General features: G+C 44.6%; 1 protein-coding gene across 1 annotated transcript in view; it reads right to left on the reverse strand.

Moving 5' to 3' along the window:
- GRK7 (G protein-coupled receptor kinase 7) overlaps positions 1–15,819 on the reverse strand; it is a 37,166-nt gene that overhangs the window by 9,608 nt on the left and 11,739 nt on the right.

Below are 15,819 nucleotides of genomic sequence, written 5' to 3' on the forward strand. Positions count from 1 at the left end.
TAAGTGGAGTTCTTTATTGCTAATATTGGATGTTCACATAATACTATCTAGTCTATGATTTTTTTACTCTATTTGCTATGTAATGATACTAATATATCGGCCATCTTTGCCTGTTTGTCTCTGCACTGAAAATTTAATACAGAAATTTTAATCCATAAAATTCCACACATGAAACTTCATTTAACATGCAAGACTATATATTGTAGGCACACTTCTACCGACAATATGTACCAAATGACCATTAGGTTAATGTGTGTGTATATATATATATATATATATATATATATATATATATTTAAATACACATAGCATACAATTTACCATCTTACCATTTTAAGTGTTTAGTTCAAGAGTATTAAGTACATTTATGTTGTGCAATGAATCTCCAGAACTCTTCAGCTTTAAAAGCTGAAACTCTATACCCATTAAACAATTCCCCATTGGGCTTCCCTGGTGGTGCAGTGGTTAAGAATCAGCCTGCCAATGTAGGGGACATGGGTTCGAGCCCTGGTCTGGGAAGATCCCACATGCTGTGGAGCAACTAAGCCCGTATGCCACAACTACTGAGCCTGTGCTCTAGAGCCCGTGAGCCACAACTACTGAGCCCAAGTGCTGCAACAACTGAAGCCCATGCACCTAGAGCCTGTGCTCTGCAACAAGAGAAGCCACCGTAATGAGAAGCCTGCGCACCGCAACGAAGAGTAGCCCCCGCTCGCCACAACTAGAGAAAGCCCGCGTGAAGCAACGAAGACCCAACGCAGCCAAACAAAACAAAGCAAAACAAAAAAACCAAAAAACCCCCCAAAAAACAATTCCCCATTACCCCAACTCCCCAGGCCCTGGTAACCGCCATTCTACTTTCTGTCTCTATGAATCTGACTATTCTAGGTACCTCATATAAGTGGAATCATGCAGCATCTGTCTCTTTGTAACTGAGTATAATTTCAATACATTCATTCATTCAACAAATACATACCTTGTAATTATAAAGTATATACTTACATTATAATATGTTTTCATAAAAACTAAGCTGCTTTTGATTAAAGTATAATCTATAACCTTTACAGCACTTAAAAATGCAAAGAACACCCTAAAATGACAGTAAGCTTCTATTAATATTTACATAAAAATGAGAACATAAATTATTGGCAGAGTTGTGAGAAACAGATGTGCTCTGTAATTTGACTCAGATTTTTAGGAGAGCAGTAAGACACAGAGCATAGAAAATGAGATGTATCAACTGTTCCTGTTCTTCAACCAGGTCACTTGACTTTGGAGCAAGTAGCTCAAAGAATTGACTCAGAAGAAAGGGGAAGGAATCTACATCGCGATGTTCATAGCGTCATTATTCATAATGGTTGCAAGCTGGAAACACCCAATGCCTTTCAATAAAGACAATAGACCAGGAGACTTCCCTGGCAGTCCAGTGGTTAAGACTCTGTACTCCCACTGCAGGGGGCACGCCCACGTGCCCTCCATGCGACCAAAAAAAGAAAAAAGAAAAATAGACTAGAGTCTAGTGTTAATACCAAGAAGTGCATATATGTAATGGGTTTCGCATACTGATTATAAATGTGAATTCAGTACATCAAAAAAGGTTGGAAAGTGTTTTTAGTTGTTTACTGGGTGATTTTTTTTCTGTCTAGTTGCTTAAATATATGTTTTTAATGTATACAATATATGTAATACCTTAGGAATATTAAATTTCATGGATGATTTTTACATGGATAACAACAATGAAAAACATAAATGACCTAAGCACTAATGAGGAGTAATTGGCTTGAGCAAGAAAATTGTGGAAGTGACCTGGGTCTGACAGGCTGGGCATGAGTCAGCATGGCACTGCTGTTTTCGTAGAAGTGGATATGTAATTTGGGTGACCATATATTCCTGTTGGCCTGGGGCAGTTCCAGTTTACATCTGTTGTCCTGGCATCTTGTCCAGTGTTACATCTGCCCAAACAAAAGGGCGCTGTAGGCTCCTCTGAGGCCCAGGATACAGTCTTACTCATCTTTGTATCAAACTGGGTATTTACCCCCGAGCCTCCCTTGCTGCATGCCCAACAAAATGTTTCTTACGTAAACAATAGTGGAGATGGTAACTAGATGTTTTCCATTCACTATCCAACAAATATTTGTCAAGCCACACCCTGCGGTGATTTCTAGGGATATCAAGACATACTAGGCTTGGCCCCTGACCTTGAGGATTTATAGGCTGGTGGAGACAGGTCAAAAGGTTAATTCAGTAAAGGAGGGTAAATGCCTTAATGGGAGTGGAAAACAAACATAGGGAGGCCAGAGGGTGTGTGTGTGTGTGTGTGTGTGTGTGTGTGTGTGTGTGTCTATGTGTGTGTTGGGGATACTTCACTGAAAAGTGACAGCGGAGCTGAATTATGAGGGAAGGATCTATCACAAAGAGAAGGCTGTCCAGGTAATGGACATGTGCAAGAGATGGAGTCCGGAAAAATGTGGGGTGCTCGGGGAACTTTAAGTAATTTGGCATTTCTGGAGTATAAGCTCTGTGGGATGCAATGGTGGGAGGGGAGACTGGAGGGGGAGATGTAGATGAAACTGAGAAACACTGTCTGCCGAGGTAGCGAAAGTCCATTCCCAGGCTCCCTTTTCCCTTTGTCCCTTTACTATAGAGCCAGAAGGCTAAGCACTCCATCTCCCAGCCTCACATGTTGTACCGAGGGTGGCCATGGGATAATGTGATATGAGCTTTACTTGAGAGGTGTGCAAGGTGAAGGCACTGACGGTTGGGAAAAAGCTTAAAAAATGGGGGAAATATCCAGTGAGAACACGAGTAAAACTTAAAGTAAGTCCTTCATAATGTTTAGTTTTCATGTAAGAAATACACACTCATTTTTTAAATATCTCATTTTTAAAAGCTCATTCTCTAATTTTAAGTACTTTGAAAAGGAAAAAAGTAATATTTATCAGAGGAAAAAGAAAGTTAACTAGGCCAGAAAATAAGATATATATTTATAAATTTCTTATGTCAGAGAGCATGGTATTAAAAATGTGAAGGTCAAAGCACATGTTTAACAAAAAACACTGCAAATTTTTCATCACTGCTCTTATTATCTTATGTAACCTCACCCTGAATGACTCAGAATAAACCATTTTGTGTGCTCAACAACAACAACAACAAAAAAAATGGGGGAAATACATGAAAGATATAAGATGGATTAATGGATCAACAGAGGGATGGATAGATGGATGGACATGTGATAAAGCAAGTCTAATAAAATGTTAATAATGCACAATGGAATATTGTTCAGCTATAAAAAAAGAATGAAGTACTGACACATGTTATGACATGGATGAACCCTGAAAACATTATGCTAAGTGAAAGAAGCCAGTCACCAAAGACCACTTACTGTAGGATTCCACTGAAATGCAATATCTAAAATTGCATGCAACCAATTTTAGTGGTTGTTTAGGGTTGGGAGAAGGGGAATGGGAGTGATTGCTAATGGGTAGGGGGTTTCTTTTGGGGGTGCAGAAAATATTCTAAAATTGTGATAATGTTTGCATATCTCTGTGAATATACTAGAAACCACTGAACTGTACACTTTAAATGGGTCAATTTTATGGTATTTAAATTATATCTCAATAAAGCTGTTTAAAATGTCAAAGGTAAACTCTACGTCGTGGGTGTACAGGTGCTCGCTGTGAATTCCTTCAACTTCCCTGTATGTCTGAAAGTTTTCATAATAGAATGCACAGGGAAAAAAGGAGTAAGGGGTGGGGGGATGTGATGCCAGACATTACCACACTGGCTGCTGGTTCATCAGGCACATGAAACTCTTCTGCAAGAGTCACAAGGAGGAACCACAGGGGAGAGCAGAGGAGGGACATCTATCTGCCCAGCTCCCTCCCATCTCCTACTTCCATTAGTCAATAGTTAACCCCATATGATATCACTTGTATGTGGAATCTAAAAAATACAACAAACTAGTGAATATAACAAAAAAGAAGCAGACTCACAGATACAGAGAACAAAGTAGTGGTTACCAGTGGGGCAAGGGAAGGGGGGAGGGGCAATACAGGGGTAGGGCTTTAAGAGGTACAAACTAATAGGTATAAACTAAGCTACAAGGATATATTGTACAACACAGGGAACATAGCCAATATTTTATAATAACTATAAATGGAGTATAACCTTTAAAAATTGTGAATCACTGTACTGTACGCCTATAACATATAATATTGTGCATCAACTATATTTCAATTAAAAAAAAGAAATGTCACTTTGAATTCTCTGACATGTAAATGTTTAATCATATATTGAGATTATATATCACTAAAAATAATAAAAAACAGAATTGTTAAAGCATGAAATAAAAAGAATTACCCCAAAGCTAGCTTGTCTCTATTTCCAGATATGTCATCCAGACCCTTAGCAGTTGCCTGGAAAACCAGGTCCCACATCATACTGCAATATAATATTTCACCCAGCTCTAAAAGTGGAGGAGCAACTTGGCCTACAAGTGGTGCCAACAGGGTGTTGCCCAAGAGAGAGAGAAAAGGAGGCCGTAGAGAGAATGTAAGAGGGTGTGTGAGGTTTGTGGCCCAGTATACCAACTTCATGAAATTTCTCAGTGATAGGCTTTGCTGTGGGGTTTTTTTCATCCCTGGTGCTGGCTACTGGCTGGCCTATCAATCCAGAAACTAATGGCTGTCAGTATTGGGAAATTTTCTCAAATTACTTCTTTGATCATTTTCTCCCTTTCATTTTCTTTCTTCTCTCTCCTCTCCCCCTTTTTTTAAAATCCTGAACTTATCCTTTGTGTTTCTTATTTTTGCTCCTATTTTCTAGCTCTTTGTCTTTTTTTTTTTCTGGGAGACTTCCTCAATTTTTCTTCTAACTCTTCTATTTTTTTAAAGTACTTTATTAATGGGAAATTTCACACATACAGAAAAGAAAAGACACTAGAATAATAAACCCAGTGTACTCTATACCCAGCTTCAACAATTATCGACACATGACCAATCTTGTTTTCTGTGTCCCTACTCACTCCCAATGCCCCCCACCCCTGCCACTAACTTAGATATCATTTGTAAGTATTTCACTATGAATCTCTAAAAGGTAAGGTCACTTAAAAAAACAAGCAAATAAACACAAAGCACTACAAACACCATTATCTCACTTTAAACATAACAATAATTCTTGAATATTATCAAATATCTGTACATGTTTACACTTTCCCACTTGTCCTATACACTTGCCCTCTAAATAGTTTGTTTAAATTTAGGTCCAAATAAGGTTTACACAGTGTGATTGATTGATATGTCTCTTAAATCTTTGTGACTATATAAGTTTTTCCTCTCTCTCTCCTCACCCCCTGCAAGATTTTGTTGGAAAAAAAAAACTGGTTAAACTGCAGAGTTTCCCATAGTCAGATTTTGCTGACTGCATTCCTGTGGTGTTATTTAACATGTTACTCTATTCTTTGTATTTCCTGTAAGTTGATAGCTAAATCAACTTACAGGAAATAGCTAGATCTAGAAACTTCTACTGAACTTTTCATTTCTGCAAATATGTTTTTATTAACATATAATTAACACAGAATAATGTGCTTATACTTTTGGTTCAGTAAATTTTGATAATTGACTACACCCATGTAAGTACAACCCAAACAAGATAAAGAACATTTCCATTCATTTCCTTTGTGTCCCTTCTGGTTCATTCTCCTCCCCTCTTCCCAGGCAACGACTTTCTGATTTCTGTCACCATATATTAGTTTTGTTTGCTCTTGGATTTCACGTAGATGGAACTGTATGGTAGATACTCTTTTGTGTCTGACTTCTTTTTTTCAACATAATGTTTTTGAGATTTATCCACGTTGTTCTGAAAACATATTTATATATTTTTAATTTCCAAATGTCCTTGTTCTTCTCTGAATGTTCTTTGTTTTACAGCATCTGTTCTTGTTTCATGGATGCAGTATCTTCCCTTAAATCTCAAAAGATACTAATTGTAGGTTTTTAAAAAATTGTTCTTTTCTGCTCCCTGCATTGTTCCTGTTTCCTACAATTTCTTTCTTCTGTTTGTTTTGGCATTGTCTTTCATTTTGGAGGGTTTTTTTCAAATGACAAGTGATCTTTTTTTTAAATTTTATTTATTTATTTATTTATTTATTTATTTATTTATTTTTGGCTGTGTTGGGTCTTCGTTTCTGTGCGAGGGCTTTCTCTAGCTGTGGCAAGCGGGGGCCATTCTTCATCGCGGTGCGCGGGCCTCTCACTATCGCGGCCTCTCTTGTTGCAGAGCACAGGCTCCAGACGCGCAGGCTCAGTAATTGTGGCTCACGGACCTAGTTGCTCCGCGGCATGTGGGATCTTCCCAGACCAGGGCTTGAACCCGTGTCCCCTGCATTCGCAGGCAGATTCTCAACCACTGCGCCACCGGGGAAGCCCAACAAGTGATCTTTGACTCTTTGTTTGTATTTAAGAGTGCAACACCAAAAAGCTGACAAGAAGCTTGTCAACTGATGGCCTTCACCGTAGGGTGATTATGCCAGGCCATGTCACTGGGGACCCTACCTGTATCTGTAGACCTTCTGAGTTAGGCTGCTCAGTTTCCCCAAAGGGAGATCCTCCAATATCCCACCTGAGAGGTGTCAGCCTGCTTGCCCTCATTGTGGGAGCTGAGATGGGAAAGGGGCTGAGGGTCTCCCTGTATGTAGTATTTCATTCTCTATAACTCTGAGTTGGGCTATATGTTCCTGGGTCAGGCTTCTCACTGGCTCAGTCTCTTGAGCTGGGGTGGGAGAGGCATGAAGAAAGACTGTAAACAACATCCAACTGCACTGCAGACGGTGGTGATTGGTAAGTTCTACTCAGCCACGTTTATTGTGAGCTTGCTCCGTGTGTGGCAAGCTTCCAGTGAGCAGATTTCAGAGGCGAGTGACTCTGAGGATTAAAATCGCTAATCAGGACACTGGATAAACATCAGTCGCTCAGTAGAAGGTGTAGGGTAAAAGTGGAGTGCATATGCCAGTCCTGAACAAAGGATTGTGAGACACACACCGGGAGAAAAATTGGAAATAATAATGGGCAATACTTATTGAGTGTTTATTACACGCTAAATATTTTGTCAAGTGCTTAACGTGAACTTCGTGTTTAATCTTCATGATAAACCTATAAGATAGAGACTATTTTATCCTCCATTTTGCAGATTAGAAAACTAAACCACAGAGAGGTTAAATCTTGCCTAAGGTCACCCACCCAAGATTCACGCATAGGCTTGCACTGTGAACCACTACATTACACTGCCTCTGTGGAAATAGGCGAGGTAGCTTTTTCTTATCCTTCCAAGTTCCCTTCAGGATTTCTTTTCTCCCTCTAGAGTATCCCCCTTCCCTCTCCCCATCTGCCAGGTACTAAGTCCTCATCTTGGTCCGTTCTTGCTTAAGCTGCTTCTCTTCTTTTCCAAACAAGTTCTCTGTTCTTTGCCTGCATCACTGCTCAGTCAAGCTGGCTGGGTTACTCCACACCACAGAGGTTGCTGGTTGGTGGGGACCAGACCCTGAGCCATGCTGGGACCAACTTGCTCCCTCCCCCAGGAAACAAGTGAAGAATCGCCGGCCGTCTTTACAGCACTATAGCCACTTGGAATCATGGAAAGAGCGCTAATAGCATGCAGGGTAACCTCAGATTCATTCCAAATAATTATCAGGACTCTACCTCTTGGCCCTAAAGACAGAAAATGTCAGTGATGGAATTCTGAAGGGCACCACCTCCTTGAAGAGTGGAGGTATTTCACAGAGGAGAAGAATGGAATTAGCAGCATACGCCAGAGTCTAAGCACCCAAATTCCATCGCAGCCTCCAGCTGAAAAAATTAATTGCCTGCCCTTTATGCCATTTGTCTTCTGCATGTGAACTGCCTCCTCAGAGTGGGGTGGGAGGAGAGAACGGGCCAAGCAGCATGGGGCAGGGTCTAACCACGCTGACCTCTCGTGGCTCAGTTTAACTCCTGCAGTTACACAGGGCCCCCGCACATCAGCCTCTGTGGCATCAAAACAATCTCTTTCAGTCCGTGAGACCAAGAACTGCCATCGCCAGGGCTGTAGGGATCACCCAAGTGTCAGCAGCAACAGAACTCAGTGTTTTCGTGTATAGTTTAACTTTTTTTTTTTTTTTTTTTTTTTTTTTTTTGCTTCATTTTGTTTTGCTTTGGTTCTGTAGTGCCCTTTGGTGAGTCTCCTCCGTCAACACCTGGTCAGGCAAAACAAAGTATACCCAGCGTTCAGGGCATGAAGCATCAGGAAGCCAGATGGGGTCCAGACCCCTCGCCCCGGTGGGCAGCAAGAAGTCCATCTACCACTGTCATCACGTGTGGGTTGCTTAGTCCCATCAGGGCCACCTGTCACCTACAGGTGTCCAGATTTTGAGGAAGGTGGACACCCCAGGCTGGGATCGGGATCAGAGCCAGCTTGTGGGGACCTGTGCGGGCACCCCCTGCCTTGCTCTTGCTGTCGGATGCTGGCTTCCGCTGACCCTGCAGTTGTTGTCACTCTCACCCCTGGGCCCACGGGAGCTAAGTGGCAGGGCCAGGCTGGGCGGGGTCTGCCCTGTGAGTAGCCCAGTGTGGCTCCGGGCAGGAGCGAACTGTGACCTCATCCGCAGTGATGAGAACAGGGAGTGGCCTTTCAGTGGGGAACTGAGAGGGCATAGTTCTCATCTGACTAGGTTAACACGTCCATTAAGAAGTGTGCGTGTCCCCGCGCATGCTTGCGTGTCTATGTGCAGGTCCTTCAAGGTCAAGGTCACTTCCAGGTCCCAGTGAACCTGAAAAGTTGGCAACCTTAAATTCCATCATTAAAAGAAATGCCTGTATCCTGGCGCCCTTGGTGTGGCCAGGCCAGGCTGGATCTACTGAGCCGCGCGGGGAGAAAGACGCGGTCAAGGAAGCTGTTTCTGCGTTTCCCGATGGCCCAGCAAACTGGCCGGCGGAGCAAGAAACCGCCCGCGGATGCCTCTTCCCCCCAGTTCATCACAAACCAGATCCACTCGACAGCACAATCCAAACAGAAGAGGGAATCAGAATGTACATCTTTTGTTTGCCGTGGCAGGAGAACTGTTGAGCAGAGGAAAAAAACAAGCTGAGCTTAGCGCTATCGGCTGTTTCCTGGGGCTCGCTCCTTCCTTCCTCCGAGGGGGGCCCGGCCGCTTTGTTCTCGTTCCCAGCTGCTCCTCTGCGCCTTTAAGCGGTGGCCTTTGCAGACCTCAGAGGAATGCGGCCCGGGACCCCAGGGGACTTTGCTCCGAGGCTCCGCCCTGTGTGCTCAGCCCCGGGCTGCAGCCTCCAGAGCGCGGACCTAACTTTTGCTCCTTGCCCTCCCGCCCCCGTCGCTTTCTGCCAGCCACTTCCTGGGCAGGAGGGGGAGCCTCAGCTTTCCTGCTCTCCCTGACACCCCTGGGAAGAGGGGATCCAAAAGAGGGATCCCTGCAAGAACTAATTCTGCAGCTATACAGTCTGGCATCAGTCTGCTCTGGTGCAGATCTCAGCTCTACCAATTACTAGAGCTGGTCACCCCCAGGCCAGTTACTCAACCTCTCTGAGCTTCACAGCTCTTACCTCATAGGACTGTGATGAAGATTAAAGCCATAAGACACACTGCGTGCCTTTCCAAAGCCTGGCACATAGCAGGCCCTCAATAGGTGTTAGCCACGATGGTCACCAAGCCAGGTTCTGGTTGTCTCAGGCAGGGCAGCTACACAAAAAGAAAAACCCAGAAGGCTCTAAGACTCCATCAGATTGAAAGACAGGCCTGGTACCTCATCAGAGATCAATAGCTGTGATTCTTCCACTGGAGTGTGTTCTTTTGGTGGGTTCATATTCTGCGAATCTGGCCAGCAGCAGGCTGACGCCTATTTTCCATGGTGCCTCTAAGACACTCAGAATAAAATCACAAACGAAGCTCCACGTGGCTGTGAGGAAGTGAGCTTCCAGGCGAGCTGCACCTTCATCCACTGCCCACCGGGCTGCAGCCTTGGGGTCCTGCTGGCTCCTAGTGTCCTTCAGAGAACAAAGCACAGCAGCAAAGGTCCTCTGAGCAGCTACAGTGCCCTTCAGGTGAGGCAGAAACAACGCAACAGTGGGGATCGTGGCAGAGGGTCTAGCGCTGGGCTTCTTGTAAAATAATCATAGCAATCATTTTGTGAGTGCCTACCAAGTGGCTGACCTCTGCTAGGCGTTCATCTACTTTAATCTTCTCATCAAGCCTAAGAGGGCAGCAGTATTAATCAGGCTCAGAGAAGAGGCATGACTTGTCTGGGGTCACATGCAGGGCTATGGCAAGCCTAAGTGGCACGTCTGGGCCAGTTAGAAGAAGGTTCTCTGTCTGGGTTTGTGGTCAGCCTGTGCATCTGTACACAGCAGCCACAGTAAGTGGCAGAACCAGATTGGCAGACTCACTCTCCTTCCATCTTTTTGATCCTGTGGACCGTATTTCATCAGCTGCACTTGATCTGAAAGGATGCTCTGAGCTTCCAACGGGTCTACCTCAAATTAGGTGACGTGGCAACGGTTTGTTCCCTGGATCGCATCATCCTGCATGACAGCCCTCTCCTGCCGGACCCTGCAAGCCTCACGACTCTCTTTTTCTCCTCACTGCCACAGCCCAACAGACAATGTGCCAGCCTGGCCACTTCCCAGGGAAGACGGAGGGCCAACCCATGCTCCACGCACCAAGCCGTGCAGAGTGCCAGATTCTCTTCCCTCTCCCCTTTGTTTCCTACATCTGTGAGTCTGTTTCTGTTTTGCATATACATTCACTTGTACTATCTTTTACATTCTCCATATAAGTGGTATTATACAGTATTTGTCTCTGACTTATTTCACTAAGCATGATATTCTCTAGGCTCATCCATGTTGCTGCATATGGCAGGATTTCATTCTCTTTTACGGAGGAGTAATATTCCATTGTACATATATATTATACCCCATCTTCTTAAGCCAACTGTCTGTTGATGGGTGTTTCCACGTCTTGGCTCTTGTAAATAGTGCTGCTGTGAACATTTCACTCCCCTCCTCTTTACCCTCATCCCAACTCCCTCTTCCTGTTGGCCCTTCCAAGGCTGATTTTGTCACTTTCCTGCCTGGAAACCTTCAATGGCTCCCCAGCACCCTTGGCATTGGGTTCGAACGCCCTTGTCTGGCTCCTCCAGCCCCCTAGGGCCTGACACAGGCTCCGCTCTCGGTGGCACCTGTTGTCTCCCTCTCAGCCCGTGACTCCGCACTCCAGGCAGCTGCAGAGTCACACTGCCCTTGACTGAGCCCCAGGCCTCTGGCCAGGGTTTTTCACTGCAGCACTATGGACATGGTGGATCACTATTTGCGGGGAGGGGCCGTGGTGTGCGTTGTAAGATGTTTGCAGCATCCCTGGCCTTTACCCACAAGATGCCGGTAGCAACTCCCCAGTCATGACAACCAAAAAGGGCTCCAGACATTGTCAAAATGCTCTAGGGGCCAAAATCGCCCTCAGTTGAGGACCACCACCCTATGCCGATCCCTGTGCCAAGCCCACTCTCCTTTCTCTTCACCTGCCTCACTTCTTTTGTTTTAACATCTTTATTGGAGTATAACTGCTTTACAGTGTTGTGTTAGTTTCTGCTGTATAACAAAGTGGATCAGCTATATGTATACATATATCCCCATATCCCCTCCCTCTTGACTCTCCCTCCCACCCTCCCTATCCCACCCCTCCAGGTGGTCACAAAGCACCGAGCTGATCTCCCTGTGCTATGCAGCTGCTTCCCACTAGCTATCTAGTTTACATTTGGTAGTGTATATATGTCCATGCCACTCTCTCACTTTGTCCCAGCTTACCCTTCCCCCTCCCCATGTCCTCAAGTCCATTCTCTACGTCTACGTCTTTATTCCTGTCCTGCCCCTAGGTTCTTCAGACCTTTTTTTTTTTTTTAGATTCCATATATTTGTGTTAGCATATGGTATTTGTTTTTCTCTTTCTGACTTGCTTCACTCTGTATGACAGACTCTAGGTCCATCTACCTCACTACAAATAACTCAATTTTGTTTCTTTTTATGGCTGAGTAATATTCCACTGTATATATGTGCCACATCTTCTTTATCCGTTCATCTATCGATGGACACTTAGGTTGTTTCCATGTCCTGGCTATTGTAAATAGAGCTGCAATGAACATTGTGGTACATGGGTCTTTTTGAATTATGGTTTTCTCAGGGTATATGCCCAGTAGTTGATTGCTGGGTCGTATGGTAGTTCTATTTTTAGTTTTTTAAGGAACTTCCATACTGTTCTCCATAGTGGCTGTATCAATTTACATTCCCATCAACAGTGCAAGAGGGTTCCCTTTTCTCCACACCCTCTCCAGCATTTATTGTTTGTAGATTTTTTGATGATGACCTGCCTCACTTCTGTTTGCCTTGTGAGTCTCGACTCAGCTGTCATTTCCTCCTGGAAGCCCTTCCTGACCCCATGACCCAATGTTGGGCTGGTGCCCTCCCTATGCACTCAACTTGGACAGTCTGACCGCTGTATTGTCAGTGTCCTTTGACTTATCAGTCTCTTCCCTGTCCTGGGCTTCATGAAGGCAGGCATTTGTTTGCCTGGTATCCTGTGGTACTCAGGGCCAAGTCTGTACCTGTGACACAACTTCACCTAGTAAATCACCCTTGACACCCCCCTCTCCCTTTAGCCCATGTCCAAACTATCACTGAGGGCCAGTCATTCTGGAATCTCCTCCCAGTTCAAACACTGGGCTCTGGCTCCACCACCCCTCCTGTTGGCTGAGCTGCCATCATCTCTCACCTGGATTACAAATGACCGCAATCCACCTGAATCCCCTCTGATCTGCTCTCACTTCAGATGGAGTGATTCTTTTCCAAAACAGAATTCTAAGCTTCTTGCCCCCTTTGGTTAAAGGCTTTCAAAGGCTTTCCAGTGTTCTTAGGCAAAAAACGAAAGTCCTTAACATGGCCTGTCAGGCCAGGTTTGGTCTGGCCCCCGCCACCACTCCAGCTTCCTGTGGATCATGCCTCCTCTTGCTTCGTGCATTTAGTTTCCTGGCTTCCTTTCCCAAGCCGCGTACACTTTGCACTGGCTGTTGCCAGTACCTGGCATGTTCTGCCCCATCTGGAGTGGATACTGAGGTCTTCTGCCCGGTTCCTTCTTCAGGATCTCGGCCTCTGCTCCCCAGCTGCTGGGCCCAGGGCTGGCCTCCAGTGCAGCCCAACAGGGCCCTGTGCTCACAAGCAGCCCCGTGCTGGGGTCTCACGCTGTGTGGAGGCTGTCTTGACAAATTTTTGAATGTGTATCTTGTAAGTTAAGTCCAATGAGACAGTGGAGCATGAATTTGGGTCTTGGAGTCTCAGCTCACACACAGTGCCATCTCTTGACACTTTCTTGCCTGCCAGTGATGGGTTCAGGGCTGTCTCCCTGCCCCCCACCCTGACTCTGCTCAGCAACTGTTGGCTACTCTTTGCCACCGGTGGGAGCCTGCATTTGGTGCAGGGAGGGCTGGGGTCAGGCATGTGCTTCCTTGGGTCCAGTTGTAGAGTGAGGCCCTGAGTGTCTGTGAGGGTCTCCACTGAATCCTGGTGGATCGCAGAGCCTGAGGGAGTGCAACATGAAATAGCAAATAACAGGGAGTTCCCTGGCGGCCTAGTGGTTACGATTCGGCACTTTCAGTGCGGCGGCCCGCGTTCCATCGCTGGTTGGAAAACCATCCTGCGTGCCACGCAGTGTGGCTAAAATACAAAAATAAGTACAGAAATAAATAAATAAATAAATAAATAAAATGTTTTAAATGTTTGGGGGGGGAAAAAAAGAAAGAAATAGCAAATAACAAAAACACCACGATCTGTTGAAAGATTGAGCATGGAAGAAAGGAGAAAGCTTTTGCCTGATATTTGGATAAGGGGCCCCTCATTTTCATTTTGCTATGAGCCCTGAACCTCAAGTAGCCAGCCCTGGCTGCGACCATTGACTGCCGATGGCTCAGATCTGCCCCCTGCCCCCTCCACCTACCACCCCCCTACCCACCCCCCCTCACCCAGAACTGCCCTCTGCAGCAGGGAACTGCTTCACTCCAGCTTCTTCCTTCTTCTGGCAGCTGCCCAAGCTCACCGACTGACCTTGGAGAGATACTAAAGCCTGGACCCTACCTCAGTTTGGGACAACTTGGAAGGGCCATCCCAACTCCAGAGCTCGCTGAAGGAGTAACCTCACTGAGGGTCAGCTTCTCCCTCTGCCCAATTCTGCCTTCCTCATGCACGTATCTTATGAGAGTGGAAATCTGTCTCAAAGTAGTTTCCAGGGAACCCAACCAAGACACCACCCCAACTGCTTTGCTGAGTGAATTCCTGTCTGTCCTCCCGATATCAGTAAGTTGTATTGCCCCTGGGGTTAATGCTCGGAGCCTCACATGTTAAGAAAAATCCTCCTTGGAGAGCCCCATGTACCACATCTTCCCAGCGGTTGTCATCATTGAAATGTTACATTCATTTGGGTGATTATGAAGTTCTGTCTCCCCCACTAGACTGTAAGATCCATAGGGCAGGAAAGCATGTCTGTTTTTGCTCATTGTTCTATGCCCCATGTATTTTTTCTTTTTTTGTTGTTTGTTTGTTTATTTGTTTGAAATTTTTATTTCATATTGGAGTATAGTTGTTATTACAGAGTATTGAGTAGGGTTCCCTGTGCTATACAGTAGGTCCTTGTTGGTTATCTATTTTATATATAGTAGTGTGTATATGTTAACCCCAAACTCCTAATTTATCCCTCCCCTCTCCAGTTTTTTTTTAAATAGAATAAATATGCATACTTTATTACTGCATCTTGAAATATACTGTAGCTTAAATATTTTACCAATTCAGTAAATCTAAACTTTATTTTTAACAATTTTTGAGACCAAAGTCAGGCTATAAATTGCTATATTCACATATTTTAAAATAGAATTGACAGGGTTGGTTAGGCATTGTGTTCAGCCAGGATTTGTGGGTAATGTCTGGATACTCTTATGATAAAAAACTTCTCATCTGACCAATAGGCTAAGACATCGGACATGGGCTGAATAAGTAAGACATAGATAGATAATAAGCAGGTTTCTGGCTTTGTTTTGACACAATTCTTCCTGTGCCTTATGTTTAGCACTGTCCTGGCATGTGGGAAATGCTCAATTAATATAGGTTGAATGAGTGAATGCATGAATGAGTTAATGAATGCCTTTTGAATGAAGAAATGTTAAAAAATAATTCCAAGACTGTAATGAATATTTCTGAATGCCCTTAAGAGTGGTAAATGCTTTGAGAATGGATGTGAAATTTTTGGAGTGGTCAAAAGTTACTAAGAACTAAATTTAGTTAATAATGGTGGTTAGGATTTTGGTAGAGACCAATATGTGACCATGAAGTAACCAGAATGCCTGTCCTGTCTGATTCTCAGAAGTAAATTCTCAAAGAGAAAAATTTTTGGAGCAGGGTCATAATGGTTGTGATGTATGTAGGTATTAACGTCTGATGAAACACACTCAGAGATCTTTTTAAAATCACTTATTCAGGGCTTCCCTGGTGGCACAGTGGTTAAGAATCCACCTGCCAATGCAGGGGACACGGGTTTGAGCCCTGGTCCAGGAAGATTCCACATGCCGCGGAGCAACTAAGCCCGTGCGTCACAACTACTGAGCCTGTGCTCTAGAGCCCGCAAGCCACAACTACTGAGGCCAGCGCACCCTAGAGCCCGTGCTCTGCAACAAGAGAAGCCACCGCAGTGAGAAGCCCGCGCACCGCAACAAAGTGTATCCCCCGCTCGCTGCAACTAGAGAAA

This window comes from Balaenoptera ricei, chromosome 4 (genome assembly GCF_028023285.1).
Source record: "Balaenoptera ricei isolate mBalRic1 chromosome 4, mBalRic1.hap2, whole genome shotgun sequence".
Classification (NCBI taxonomy): Eukaryota; Metazoa; Chordata; class Mammalia; order Artiodactyla; family Balaenopteridae; genus Balaenoptera; species Balaenoptera ricei.